Raw genomic sequence first — 15276 nt, forward strand, 5'->3', positions numbered from 1 at the left:
TATGCATACACGCAACAGGGGTAAGGATTTTTAACAGCAATCTCCAGGCACACCTCAGTGTGTGTAAAGCACTCCATGCCCCACCTCCTTTCTAACCATCTTCACTGTCCTTTATTAGAACGTGTGCATCTAAGTTCTGTTGTTACGATGACTCCCGAGGCTGGACAGGCAAGCCAAGATGAAGAGGTACCCTGGTCAAATACAGCACAACACTTTCCATTTCTTTTTCATTCACCCATATATACAATGTGATTTTCCAGACGGCTCTCTCATCCTGAGCTGATGTCTCCTAACCTACCCTTTTTCCTAACAGTTCAGAGTTCAGCCTGAGAGTCTTAGGAGCCAGATTGTCTAAATAGGTTGTGTACTGACCTTGGCCTGCGGCAGTCGCCCCTTCTAGGCGGCACAGGCCGCCACAGCTTGCCCCCTCCATGTCCGGCTGCCCCTGGGTCCTCATCCCCTTTAAGGAACGGCTCAAGGCAAGCCCACAGTTAGGAAGCCCAGCCCTCAGTTCAGGATGGGGCAGCAGGCAGATAAGCAGTTTGGAGGCACACCCTTGGTTCAGGGCAGGACAGCAGACAAACAAACAGTTTGGAAGCCCAGCCCTCAGTTCAGGACGGGGCAGCAGGTAAGCAGCTAGACACCAGGCGGGGTGGCTCAGGAGAGGCGAAGGGCTGCCTCTCCAGGGAGGTAGGGTAGGGGGCACAGGCCCTCCCACTCCACTGTGCCCCGGCCCGGGGCCCTAATGATGGCTCTCACCCTGAGCTTGGCGGTGGGAATCCAGGCCACAACACACCACCATGGGCTCAGGGGGAGCATCCCCCGGGCCACTTCCTACCTCCACCTCCATCAGCGCTGGGTACCAGTCGGCTTGGTCAGCAGGTCCCGGCTGGTGGGTCTCCTCCGGGTAGGTAGCACTCGGCAGATCTGGCCAGCTGGACATCTCGACGTCGTTCGGGGAGTCCACCGGGGGCAGGAACGTGGGCGCCAGACAGTCGGAGGCCTCAGTGCTGCGGGTATCAGGCAGGACTCCAGGACCGTGCTCCTCTGGGACCCCAGGGTAATTGGCCATGGGCAGTCTCTCAGGCCCTGGCAGGGCCTCGGGGGAGGGGGCCAGCCGCAGGCACAAGGGCCCCGGTAGGTCAGGGAAGTCGGGGTACTGGCCCAATGGCAGGCTTGGCTGCGGCTGCCCAGGCTGGTGTGAGACGCTGGGGTGGGGGGGGCAGCTCTCGCCAGCCAGCTGGTTGGCAGCAGCTCCCCTGGTCCTGGAGCCCAGGAGCCTCATCAGAGCCCTCCATCCTCTTTGGAGGTCAGCCCTTCAATGACCCTTGAGCCCCCCCTCTGGCCCTTCTGGCCCCAGGCTCTGCCCTCTGACGGGCGGGACACAGGTGTTCTGGCTCCAGACCCACCCACCAAGGTCTTTGAGTGGCCTCCTCCTCCTCCGAGTCAAGGGGAGGCCACAGCACCTCACTACAGGTTGAAATCCACTTATGCTCATGCATTTATACTCACTGATGCCAGCTGTGTAGTTCGCCTTTGTGTACTACCTTATACCTACAGAAATATTATCTAAAGTTTATTCTACAATGTGATCCGCTCACAGCTATCCTCCCTCAGTCTTCCACCTCTTTTACTACCCAGAACAACAGATTTAGGACTCAGCAGATTTCATCAGCTTCCTGACACTCCCTCCTTCAAATTGTTTCTGTGAACCTGCAGCTCTGAGGTCTGGTCCCAGGATAAAGCTTGGAGAGTCCAGGCATCAGCCTCTCTGCCCCGAGAAACACTCATTTACTACTGACCACAAGCCCGGTGTCAAATTCTACTGCCTTCAGCTGAGTTGTATTTGATGATGCTAAAGCCTAGATTTGGTCCCATGACTTTCCTGTTAACGAACAGCTATTTCACAACCAAACTCTGCACTTTGCCCAAAGGGTTTGTTTTTATTATTTATTTTCCTTATGACTTTTTAAGAAACCATATCAAAAGTTTTTCAAAACTCCATCTTAAGTGGTCTCTGAATCTGGCTGTTGAGGTTTTACAAGGCTTTCCACAGGAAGGCACAATATTGCCTCGCAGACGCTGTGCTGATGTAACCTGTGCTGACCAGTTTCTTCCTGCACACGGAGCCCTAGCACGGCTGCGCATCCTGACTGAAGATTCAGACATTATCTTCTAACTTATCTCTGTGCCCTAGACTGTGATGCTTTTTGCTGTCTGCAGACATATTCCTATCGAGCCCTGTCAGGCTACCATAGCCCTAATAATATTCAATTCGACTTTTAAGATGACTTATCCCATTCTTGATGGAGAACACCAAAGATTCTAATTAGGTCCCACCTTACAGAGAAGGGTGAAGGTAGACTGCAGACAGGCATACAACATATATCAGGGACCATTCAGATCAGCCATGCTAGAAGATTGCATACCTTAATTTGGTGTCTCTTGAAGAAATACAGCTCTTATTTGCAGCTCCACCATCTAAGGTCAGATCTGCTTTGATGCATGGATTTCAGGTCCAAATGACAGAATTTGACAGCATCCCAAACCTCTCTGCCTTCCTGGGTCCCCATCTCTACTAGGTGAAGAGCAATGATTGGGCTTTAAAGGACTACAAGCAGAGAAATGTTCTGATTTAACATAATCACGTTCAAGGACCTGAAGAGATCTCCAGGGCTCTTCCCTCTGGACCACTTGGTTCAATACCTTCCCTCCAGGACATGGAAAGACCCTAACAATACCACAGGATTGAATTTAGAAACACAATTTCAGCTCAGTGCAATGTTTAATCTAAGTGTTTCCATCCATGGGTGGAATAATTTTTGTTATGTGCACCAAGGCACATGGGGATGTGAACCACCAGTAGAAATATATTCTGCTGGATGTGGGTGCTCTGCTAATCAGCTGGGCAGCACCTGAATTGCTTCTGGGCAGCCACCCAAATGCTCAGCTTACAGGGAACACCGGTCCAGTGCAGCAGAAGACAAAGACAGAAACAATCCCCAGTTGCTTAAAGCATCCAAAGCTGATGGTCAAGAGCCAAGGCCATCAATACATGAGATGTCAAAGGATCACTCTCCCAGGGATAGGTGGTCGCAGAGCACCACAATCAACTCACACAATTGTAGCCCCAAAACATGCTGCTTCTGAGGCAAGTTACTCAAATAACCCCATTTTTACAGCTGTGTCAGTGGAAACTGGAGGTGTGAGGAGATGCCTTGGGGAACTAACAGAGCACGGCAAATCAATGGGCCATAAAAATACCACCCAAGCCAAAGTGGAAGTCCATAGGGTAGCAGGGTCTGGCACCAGGCAAAAAGGATTCATTTCCACTAGGGAGCCCCTTAGCTGAGAGTGGACAGAGAGGAAGACACAGAATGTTCAAGAGGCTGATGCCAAGGCTCTGGCAGAAGGATACTGTGCTGCTAGTGGCTCAAAGGGTTGACAAAATCTTGGGGCAATCCCTACTACCTGTAGTCTCATGCTGTGACCCAAGACCCAGGAGCAGGACTCAAGCCAACATGATGTTCTCAGAGAATCAGACAGTGTACATCAGGTATTATATCTCAGTAAGAGGCAGCTGCTCCCTGGGTCTGCCGGGACAGAGGAAGGCTGGGACAGGGGAAGGCTCTTGCGGGTAGCTGGATTTTGTTGTGTGAAGGGAAATTAGGAGGAGCTGGAAGCAAAACTGTTCAGAGTCATGGAGTGGAATGAGGGAGTGACCAGGTGCTAGCACAAGGAGTGAATTGGGGACTGGGGTGTGAAAAAGGGGGAGTGTTAGAGGAGATAAGTGGGGTAAATTCCAGCAGGAGAAGAACAGACCAAGAGAAAACAAGAGAGACTGACAAAGAGGGAGGGAAGGAAGGCTGGAGTGCGGTACACAGCAAAGAGCGATGCATCAGGGCCTGCTGCTGGGATTGTGTGGAGCGGGGCAGAAGGAGGGGTGCCTCTGAGACCCATGTAGAGTGAATGGGTGGACTGCATTGGAAGCACTGGAATGTGTTGCCTAGAGAAGTGGTGGATTCTCTAAACCTTGAAGTTTTTAAGTCCTGGCTTGACAAGGTCCTGGCTGGGATGACTTAGTGGGGGTTGATCCTGCTTGAAGCAGGGGGCTGGACTAGATGACCTCCTGAGGTCCCTTCCAGCCCTATGATTCTATGATACTATGACTGTACAATGCGTGTGAGCATAATGAGAGAGATGATAAGCCAGAAACGGGACCGAGAAAGGAGAAGGCAAAGAAGAAACCAGGAAACAGGAGGAAAAAAGATGAAAGAAGAAGGATGAAAGAACTGGGTTTGTTTAGTCTGGAAAAGACACAACTGAGAGGGGACATAACAGCATATGCAGTTCAGTGCCATTTCCAGTACCTGAAAGGGCGTTAAAAGGAGGAGGGAGAAAAGTTGTTCTCCTTCATCTCTGAGGATAGGACAAGGAACAATGGGCTTAAACTGCAGCAAGGGAGAATTGTAACAGAGAGGTAGCCCTGTTACTCTGTATTCTAAAGAAAGAAAACAGCAGTCATGTAGCACTTTAAAGACTAACACAATGATTTATTTGGTGATGAGCTTTTGTAGGACATCAATGATCTGAAGAAGTGGGTCTGTCCCACAAAAGCCCATCACAGAATAAGTCACTTTGCTAGCCTTTAAACTGCTACATTTCTGCTGGTTTTTTTGCAGCAAGGGAGGTTTAGGCTGGACATCAGGGAAAACTTCCCGACTGTCAGGGTGGTTAAATACTGGGACACATTACGTAGGGAGGTTGTAGAATCTCCATTGCTGGAGCTATTGAAGAGTGGATTAGACAGGTACCGGTCAGGGATGGTCTGGCTGGTGCTTGGTCCTGCCGGGAGGGCTGGTGGCTGGATTCGATGACCTCTGGAGGTCCCATCCAGTCCAGCGTTCCATGGGTCTATGAAAAGGAGACCACACGTGGGACAAGGTGCTAGGGGAAGGGAAGAGAGCCCCGACAACCGACAAAACCCCAATGGTATCCAGAACTGTGCTGGAGGGAACGCAGGAAGGAAAAGCTCCAACTGCTGGGGCGTGGAGGAGCTTGCTGGCCAGAGCTGTGCCCTCCAGAGGACGCTGGGGAGCGGCCTCCCCAGCCATGAGGGGCAGGGGAATTACCTGGGGCCAGGGGTGGAGCAGGGTGGCAGCTGCAGCTGCAGCAGGGGGTCACCTTCTGCCCCACTCACCATGTGGGCAGTCGGCGCTCCACTCTGATGCCCCCACTGCACCTGGCTTCTCCCCTGCGAGCAGGATCCGGGAGAGCGGAACAGGCTGCTGCTCCCACCACCTGCGTGGGGAGCGCAGCAGGGAGGCGAGCCCTGCCCCGTCCCCATGCTGAGGGAGAGGGGAAGAGGGCGGGTGGGGCGGAGCAGGGGAGCGGCGAGGGCTGGGGCCCTGGGCCCCTCCCTGGCCTCAGGACGGGCCTGTGCTTTGCGTTATAGAAAGTTCGCTGCCTGAGCACACCTGCTGTTTGTCTGCCCCGGCTCCATCAAGGCCGTAAACGTACTTGTGCTGGGAGCCCCACCAGGGAGCTTTCCCACAGCCGAGGGGCCCGCTTACAGCTAGCTCTGCTCTACACCACTGCCTGCTGCCTAGCTGGGGCCACTGCTCAAGCAGAACACATCCGGCTCGTTCTGAATTAGGGGCCTAGCGAAGAGAAAGCCAGGTATTTTCTGTGATGGAAGTTCCTGTTTTAGACATCCAAACAACCCCTCCTGCCTTGTAACCACATCCTACTATAGCCACCTGATTAAAGAATAATAAAATAATGTTTATTCGGTAATGACCTTTCGTGAGACCGACCCACTTCATACAATCATCGATGTCCCACGAAAGCTCATCACTGAACAAATCATTTTGTTAGTCTTTAAAGTGCTACATTTCTGCTGCTTTGTTGGAGTACAGACTAACACGGACACCTCCCTGTTACTGTTCAAAATCATGGTTGTTTATTTAAAATGCTCCATGACTGCTGTTTTGGTTTTTCCCCTACCTGATTAAGGCATTTCGGGTGGCGATCCCAGATTAGGTTGAACTGACTTTGAAAGACGTTACCTTACTTTTCTTCTTATTTGAGGGAGAGAATTTTGAGAATTTCCCCATTTTTTAAACTGCTTACCACTAGCTCTCTCCAGCCTCGCCCGTGCGCTAGGCGCGAACCTGGCCTGAGAAGAAAAGTTTGCAGAAACACGCAGTGATGTAGTATTGGAATGGAAAGAAACAACACAACAAATTGCCCTGGAGCTGAGTGGCTCATCTGTGAGAAAGGCAGTAGAGGACTGTCAGCCTGAAAACTCAGAACTGCCTTACCAAAAATCCTCCTCTAGCAGAGATTACGCAGTTCACACCACCTGCGATTAGCATGAAATGTTAAAGTAGGTGAGCAACCGATACACAACAATTAACAGGCGGATTTCTATTATACACCTTATTTTAACCAGACACTCCCAAACGAGAGCAACGCTGATGCATTGCTATCTCACAGGCACACTAGTCACCCAATGATTAATAATTTCTCCAAAGGATCAGTGAGTCAACCAAAGCACCCACACAGTATGTGAGCAAGACATGTGAAAATTAAAAATGTACATCACTTCCTTGTAAAAAAAGGCACATCTGCTTAGTGAATCTCAGTCTGCCGAAGTGTCCGGCTGGGATGGAAGCAGTTGCTGCCTTTCCTGTCAACGGAGCCTGAGATTTTCAACATTCACTGGCAAGGTGGGCACCTCACTTGAGAGCTTTGAAGAGACCTGAGCATGAGTTCTTCTGAAAGTCAGGACACCTATACAGGAGATACGCTGGGAACCCAGAGTGAGTCCCTTGAAAGATGTTGGTCTTTAATTATTTCTAAATATGATAAGAAGTATTGTCCTCTCCCTAATTAAATAGCTGTCTGCATTCATGGTGACTCCCTGGTTTTAGCTAGAGTGACCAGACATGCCGTTTTCCTTGACTTCCTATAATAGGAAAAGAAACAATGGGGTTAAACTGCAGCAAGGGTGGTTTAGGATGGACATTAGCACAAACTTCCTACCAGTTTGGGTAGTTAGGCCCTGGCATAAATTGCTGAGGAGGACTGTGGAATCTTCATCACTGGAGATATTTAAGAGCAGGTTGGATAGACATCTGTTAGGGATCATCTAGGGTGCCTGGTCATGCTCTGAGGGTAGAGTACTGAACAGGGTGCCCTCTCAAGGTCCCTTCCAGTTCTACTATTCTATATATATTTTTATATAGAATTCTATGATTAAAGCAGTAACTACTGGGCAATTTCTCATGTTTAATCAACACACATATGTTTAATGCCAAAATAGACAATTTCCATCTAAATATGCTTCTCTGTTGTGAGTTCAGGGCCTTAGGTCATTTACAGAGTGGCTCACTACACAGGAGTTGTTAAACAACTCACTTTGGCATTCCGAGATATCTGAAATCGAACTGAAGAATCTGACAATTATTTGTGAATATCTGCATCTAATCCTAGCGTATTAGAAAATGGTTTAGTGGATGTATTTATGGCAGGGACCAAATTACATAAAGGAGAAACTCTGCCAATGCCAAACTACAAACTGAGGTAACAAGCCATTAATCAGATATTTTTATTGTCAATAATATCGAAAGGGCTGTCCAACGTAAACACTCAAAACAGCCCTTTAAGCAGCACTGGGGTATGCTGGCACAGTTCCACCACATTTCACAATTCCACAATTCAATCAATAGAATTTGGTCCCATGCTGTTAATAAACTGCAATCCAGAGAAACAAAAGGGAAACAAATACAGTACTGTATGCAAGGAGACAATTGACATTTAAAGGCCAAGTTCATTTCTTAGTTAGAAAACAAGGGCAAGTGTTAAAACTAGTTTTAAAAACCTACCTTGTTTAATTTTCCAAGTAGCAAATGCAGCCCTCTCACCTGTTAGGACCAAAAATCTATCTAGCTGTGACAGTAGGATGTTTGTTATAAGAGCCACAAAATTATCCATAGAGCAGAAAACATGCTCCTGCTAGGTCAATTCTCCTATGTCTTTCAAGGCCTCAGATGCCTGAGTGGAGTGTGAGCAGATGACCTCATGTGCTTAGCAGAATGAGGGCCAAGCTCAGTTCTAATGATCTATGCACAAAGACCAAAGCCACTTCTCCACACTGATAAAGAGGAGATTTGCAAGAAGTATGGATAAGGAAGCCCATGCAAACTGGGTTAATTCCATGATCATCATCAGGACTACAATCAGAAACTACAGGCCCTTCTGTTGCCCCACTCCACAGGGCACCAGCCCATAAATACCCTGTGGCCCTGTTCAAATCTTATCTTAGTATCCCTCTCTTGCTGGGTTTTCTGCTTCACTCTCCTTGTACAACACAACACCTCCATCCCCATTTCTCTCTCCCACCCATGTGTGCCTCACCCCCTCTGCCTCAAAGGCTACTACTGCAGCAGAAAGGAGTGAGGGAAGGAGAGACAGAAGCCAAAGAGGTGATTCAGAGAAAGCCCCCAAGATCAATGGTATCTGAACAGACAGCAGGAAAACTGTATCTATATTAATAAAAGACATACTGTTTGGCAAGGGAAGTTCACATGAGTCAAACTCTCAGCTGGTGACTTTCGCTGCCCCAGTTGGATGTTATTAAGATAAGCAAATCCCTGGTATGTTTAGTTCTGCTCCTGAGGTATTTAACAGCTCACATGGCTTTGACCTTCTAATGACTGATGTTTTAAACCAGGCTACTGATGTGAAAGGTCAAGGGAATTCCTCCTTTCTGCAATGTTTGTTCAAGACCACATTTAATCTTAAGTATTAGTGTACCAAATCACCCTACTGGACACAAATGGAACAAAGATAGCTTAACATGGAGCTAGCTAAAATAAAACCAAGCACCATGGTTCCTAAATACAGGCTATCCTGCAGAGTTGTGGGTGGCAGGATTAAACAATCTGGAAGGAAAAGCCTGAAATGTGACATGATCTAAGGCATCGGGAAGCCAAGTACAGCATTGTTAACTCCCACAGTTTCAGCACACGACACACCGTGGTGATGTTAAATCTGTAGATCACAAAATCCACTGATCACCTGAGAAGCTCAAGCTTTCAAAGTAAAGAAAGTAAGTTTTGAACCCTCGTGGTTACAGAGAAAAGCTTGAAAATGTAATCCAAAGGCACCCAAAATTACTACTTTATCAGTTCTGATTCACCACAAGGCAATCATAATTTATAGTTCTTTAAAAGGTCATGATTTTAAGCCAGTCTTTGAGTTTTTGGGAGGAAAGAGATGGGAGAAATGGGGAGGGATTAACGCTGGGGCTTGGCCAGATGGTTATTCCCAACCCACTAGTTTTTAAGTGTTCTACTGTAACTGTAGCACCCGGAAGAAGATCTGCATGACATTCCTTGACCAAGGTGGTTTCTTAGTTGTGTGGGAGGGGCAGGCTTTCTCAGAAGACCATGATTCTTCCCACTTACATTTTATGTCAGGCTAGTTTCCAGGTGTACATTCCCTCTGACTCAAAGCTTTTAATTTCATTTTCGAAAGATGAACATTACAAATAGTGTCAGCACAAGGAGAGAAAGATCACAGTTCCAACAAACTTGCCGCTGTTGACTTGATCTTCACTTCCTTTATTATATCGTCAAAAACAAGAGGTCCCATGGCACCTTACAGACTACCAGATATCTGACACAGCGGGTCTTTGCCCACAAAAGCTTATGCTCCAAAATATCTATTAGTCTATAAGGTGCCACAGGACTTCTTGTTGTCTTTGAAGATACAGACTGACTCAGCTACCTCTCTGACACTGTATCACATTTGTATTCCCTGTTCTCAGAATATAGCATTATCCAAGTCTGACAAAGGTCGATCTTAGAGAAGTAATATCAGCTTCTCTCTCACCCACAGAAGTTGGTCCAGTAAAAAATATTGCTTCCTCCACCTGGTCTCTTCAACAGTCTGGGACCAGCACAGGTACAAGACTTCTGCATTGCCATTATCAGTCCTGGAAGCATATTGTCTCTCATGGTGAATGAAGGCTGCGTATCTTGGTCCCAGTGCTACACGGCTGTGATTTTTCTCATGTGCCCAAGTCATTTAAGACCACAACTGTTTTTTTTAAAGCCACGAAGACTTGCTCACCTGAGTTATTTAGAGTCTGCCTCCACTGCCAGGTTAACTTGGGCTCTTATTAAGGGGTGCCCTTAACTCTCCACCTGCCCACACATAGAACCTGGTCACCTGAGTTCACTGGTGCTTTCAAATTGGGCGAGTTGATGCAACTCTTAGCATAGGACTACCTTCGTGCCCACTCAGGCCCTTGAAGTTCACAGCAGTGGTGTCCACATACAGGGACTGTGCAGAGGTCTGGTGAGCACTGCTATTGTGTGGCATGTCCTCCGAAGATGTTCTGAATTTTGCTACAGCTTTGATAAGAGTAATAAAGAGGTGCAGAGCAGGGTGGAATCATGGTCTCTTTCAGGGAGCTTGTGGGAGCTGTTTACACAATTAGGAGGAGCTAGGCCATTAGGATTGAGGGATTTTTAGGACATTTTAAACCTCTTTCCCTCTCCTACCAGAAGAGGCCACTTCTAGAAAAGTTACAGCAAGTCCACCCAGCCAGCCTCCTGCATTTTCTTTAGACAGAAATTAGTTTTGTTGTGCACAGATCTGAGCTGTCTAACTACTTACCCCAGAACATTCGGTCCAAGCCATGCTCACTAAAATATATGGGAGTTTGCAGTTCACCAAAAAAGGGAAAAACTTTCAACCACTCATCTAGGCTCTACGAGAACAGTCAGCTCAGAGGTTCTGAAACAGAGTCTCCAGCCCACAGAGCTAGGAGTGCAAGGAGCACACCATGCTACTGACTCTTTTTTTCCAATTGCTGAAGTATGTTCTCCAAGTCAAGAATTACTGTACTTGCCACAGAGGGATTCTAATCACTAATGGGGGAAGGGAGAACAGTCTGTGAGAAATCAAAATATGTCCCACACTCAAAGAAGTTTGAGAAGATTTGATTTAGCAGATTCCTCCTCTCCCTCAGACCTGCCACTTAGGCTGTATCCACATGGCAGCCTAAACTCAAAACAAGCGAGGCAATTTACACCATGCAGATCGCATAGCTTCTTTCACGTGTTGTTCGAAATAGGCTATTTCGGCATTTGGCGCCCTCTGTCAAAGTAATGCACCAAATGTCAAAGTAATGCGCTATTTCAAAGCATCCCTTACTCCTCCTGCAACAAGGACTACAGGAATGCAGAAATAGCGCACCTGTTATTTCGAAAACCGGTATGCTGAAATGGCTGTGCTGTGTAGACGTAGCTTTGCAGAGCAAAGAACAATTCTCCACAAGGAGCAATCCACTAAGGTACTTTTCCCAACTGAAATTTCATGCTTTTACTCTCGGGTACATTCCAAACAGCCACTCCATTTTATAATACGTTAGTGATTCATACCCTGGTACATATGTGTTTCAGTTTTGTTGTGTTAGATAGTCTTGTATTTTCCTGATTAATTCTTAGTAATATTCTCTCACTAGAGAGGCTGTTGGCTGAAAAATCTGACCTTGGTTTAGAAGGGCAGCCTTATTTAGCAAAACACTTAAATAATGTGGGACATTAGCACATGTATAAATCCTTTTCTTCAATCAGGCCTTTCTGATTAGTTTTCTAATGCTTATTGTCTAACTTAGTTTTAATCCTCAACCTCAGTAAAGCTGACTTGGTTTACAGAACCTTGTGCTTCCAAATTAGCAGTACCTCAGTCCTCCAAATAGCCTTGATGTAAATAGAACAGAGGGCAAAATTGGGAAATCAAAACTCTAGAAGCTTCAGTAGCTGAAGGAACCAATTTCAGTTTTCAAGCTTAACCCACATTAGTAACTTGAGGGGAAATAATGTTCTACACTGGGCCAAAGTATGTTTTTTGCAGCTGGGATCAGCTGTTTGATGCCCACGGGCACTTGATGTTTCTGCAGGAAGTGTGCAAATCAAATTCTAGATACTCGCCACTTAGCTGAGGGAAAGAAACGATTTTTGCAAGCCATGCTAAAGAAAACCAGGACAGGATAAAATTATACAGCAAAGCCCAAGTACAAAGACCTAATGTTACACCATCTCCCAGCCAGTTCCCAGACAAGAGACATCAGATGTTTGGAGGACACCAAAACTTATTACCTTATAATACTTTTACATGTAATCATAGAATACTACAACTGGAAAGGACCTCAGGAGGTCACCAAGTCCAGTCCCCTGCACTCATGACAGAACCAATCACCATCCAGATCATCCCTGACAGATAGATGATTACCCCTGGTGACAGAGATTCCACAACCTTCGTAGGCAATTTAACTAGTCCATGCACAAGTAAACGGGCAACAGGGGAGGAATGTTTGGTGCAACCTTGCTCCTCCCATGCACTACCTTTCTTAGGTCCTTTTCTTGTGACTGTCTATGCCTGGATTATCAAATTACATGAAAAGAAATCAGACTGTCTTGATAATCTTGCAGTAGCAAATGCGTTTGTCTAAAAGTGCTATTGATATGCTCCCTGAGGATGTGTACAGCTAGATTTTTGGAGCATTAGCTTAACACCATCTCAATAAAGATCTTTTTATTAATATTATATCAGTATGATAATACCAGCCTGAATAACTGACTATGCTGGATCTGCTATTGAAATTTGCATTTTTTTTTAAATCTTTGCAGTTCTCTTAAGTTTAACATTACGCATCAATTTCTGGGTTTATAGTGCTGTATTTTGGGACAGTATATTCTTGTAATATATTTTACACCCTAAATTCCTGAAACATAAATTCTAAATCTTAACTTCCCATGTAATGCAGCTTTTGGCAGGGGAGAATATGGTAGGCAGCTTATGAACAGCATACCCCTGAGAGCGCTTGAGGAGTGAAACTTTACATGGGATGGTTGAGGTAACACTTTAAAAAAAACAACAGCTTGTTCCAGGGCCATCCTCTATCATACGGCCAGGTGGGCAGGGCGCTCTGCTCTGCGTGGGCAGGGTTATCGTACGGCCAGGTGGGCAGGGCGCTCTGCTCTGCGTGGGCGGGGTTATCGTACGGCCAGGTGGGCAGGGCGCTCTGCTCTGCGTGGGCGGGGTTATCGTACGGCCAGGTGGGCAGGGCGCTCTGCTCTGCGTGGGCGGGGTTATCGTACGGCCAGGTGGGCAGGGCGCTCTGCTCTGCGTGGGCGGGGTTATCGTACGGCCTGGTGGGCAGGGCGCTCTGCTCTGCGTGGGCGGGGTTATCGTACGGCCTGGTGGGCAGGGCGCTCTGCTCTGCGTGGGCGGGGTTATCGTACGGCCAGGTGGGCAGGGCGCTCTGCTCTGCGTGGGCGGGGTTATCGTACGGCCAGGTGGGCAGGGCGCTCTGCTCTGCGTGGGCGGGGTTATCGTACGGCCAGGTGGGCAGGGCGCTCTGCTCTGCGTGGGCGGGGTTATCGTACGGCCAGGTGGGCAGGGCGCTCTGCTCTGCGTGGGCGGGGTTATCGTACGGCCAGGTGGGCAGGGCGCTCTGCTCTGCGTGGGCGGGGTTATCGTACGGCCTGGTGGGCAGGGCGCTCTGCTCTGCGTGGGCGGGGTTATCGTACGGCCTGGTGGGCAGGGCGCTCTGCTCTGCGTGGGCGGGGTTATCGTACGGCCAGGTGGGCAGGGCGCTCTGCTCTGCGTGGGCGGGGTTATCGTACGGCCTGGTGGGCAGGGCGCTCTGCTCTGCGTGGGCGGGGTTATCGTACGGCCTGGTGGGCAGGGCGCTCTGCTCTGCGTGGGCGGGGTTATCGTACGGCCAGGTGGGCAGGGCGCTCTGCTCTGCGTGGGCGGGGTTATCGTACGGCCTGGTGGGCAGGGCGCTCTGCTCTGCGTGGGTAGGGTTATCGTACGGCCTGGTGGGCAGGGCACTCGGCTCTGCGTGGGCGGGGGACATCTGGTTGAGGTTTTGAGTAGAACCATGTTATGGGTTCAGCTGTCAGATACAAGGGAGCAAATATGCTGACTCACTGCTATACCTGGTGATGGCTTCACTCCAACCTAGGGAATAAACATGGGTTGGAACCGCATAAAGGCTTATAGCATTCAGAGGCTTCATTGCTAAATGTGCTTATCCCACCTCCCCCGACCTCCTCATTAGCGTAACAAGCAGTAAAAGCCTTGTAAAAGTTTCAAAAAGCTTCAGACTGAAAGTAAGGACCTCTTCTATCTGTCCTATAGCAAAAAATGCAGAATAGGATCATTTACAGCCATGGCATCCCACTAGTTCTCTAGCGAACCAGCCATGTCTTTCTGAAAATACATTTATTGTTTAAGCCAGCTAGCCACACTCAACCAACCAAATAGTCCCATGTGACTAGCAGCCTGCCAGTTGGACACCACGGATTGGAGAGAACTGCATGCTCCATCTCCACGATCTTTATTGATGCTTTAGTTGAAGACTGTCTTGTAGACCCCGGCAGGGTTTGAAAACCTGCCTGTGTCTAGCTGTGGCTACCACAAGTGGGACACAGCTGTAAATAAATGCCATAACTTGTGAAAGGCAAGTTTTACATTTGTTATGGTCAGGCAATTCTAAGGTCTCCCTCTGCTGGTTAACTACAAACAAGAGGAATGGCTCAAATAGTCATTAAGCTTTAGAATCCAGGACCTATAAAGCGGTCCACATCTAACCTTTTCTCATCTGTGGGCCCCTACAGAATTTTGAGTGGCTCTCTTTGGAAATCTTAAACCTAGTTTGTGGACCCCACAGGTCAGCAGACCACAGGCTGAAAACCGCTGCTCTAGGTTTTCATACAGAAATATCTGATTCTCTCAAGTACAGTACAGACCTGAGGGATTGCTATATGCCATAGACTAAGCATAGCAACTAACCTTTCGGAGCTGGATTCCCCCGCTCTCGAGAGATGGGCCTCTCTCCCAGTAGGAAAACAGCAGGCAGTCTCCATGCTCAAAATTCCCCGGGTCTCCTGCTCCAGGGAGCCCTGTGCTCAAGAATCTCTGTCTCCGTTTCCTCTCAGGGTTTTATTCACCACTGCTTCTCTGGGATTTTGGCTGGCTCTTCTCTGCACACAAGCTGTAACCCCAACAACCTAGTGCCCCACGGTTGCACGCCGGCAAATGCCTCATGTCAGACAGATGGGCTCCGATTTGCCATGTGGTTGTAGGTCATTAGTTGTAGGTATCTCCAACAACTTATGCAAGCTCAGCTGCTCCTTCGCTGGTCCCTCAAAGAGCGGCTGGCACTAGCACAAGTATACTGGTATTTCT

At 48.2% G+C, this 15276-nt stretch overlaps 1 protein-coding gene across 1 annotated transcript in view; it reads right to left on the bottom strand.

The window, feature by feature from the left end:
* The window catches only part of PCGF3 (polycomb group ring finger 3), a 108549-nt gene extending 93610 nt beyond the window's left edge, over positions 1–14939 (bottom strand). The window contains exon 1 of the mRNA XM_074994550.1: positions 14881–14939. The gene's annotated coding sequence lies outside the window, so the exon portion shown is untranslated. The remainder of the gene's footprint in view (positions 1–14880) is intronic.
* Between the last annotated feature and the right edge of the window lie 337 nt (positions 14940–15276).

The sequence above is a fragment of the Carettochelys insculpta genome, chromosome 5 (genome assembly GCF_033958435.1).
Source record: "Carettochelys insculpta isolate YL-2023 chromosome 5, ASM3395843v1, whole genome shotgun sequence".
In the NCBI taxonomy this organism is placed as follows: Eukaryota; Metazoa; Chordata; order Testudines; family Carettochelyidae; genus Carettochelys; species Carettochelys insculpta.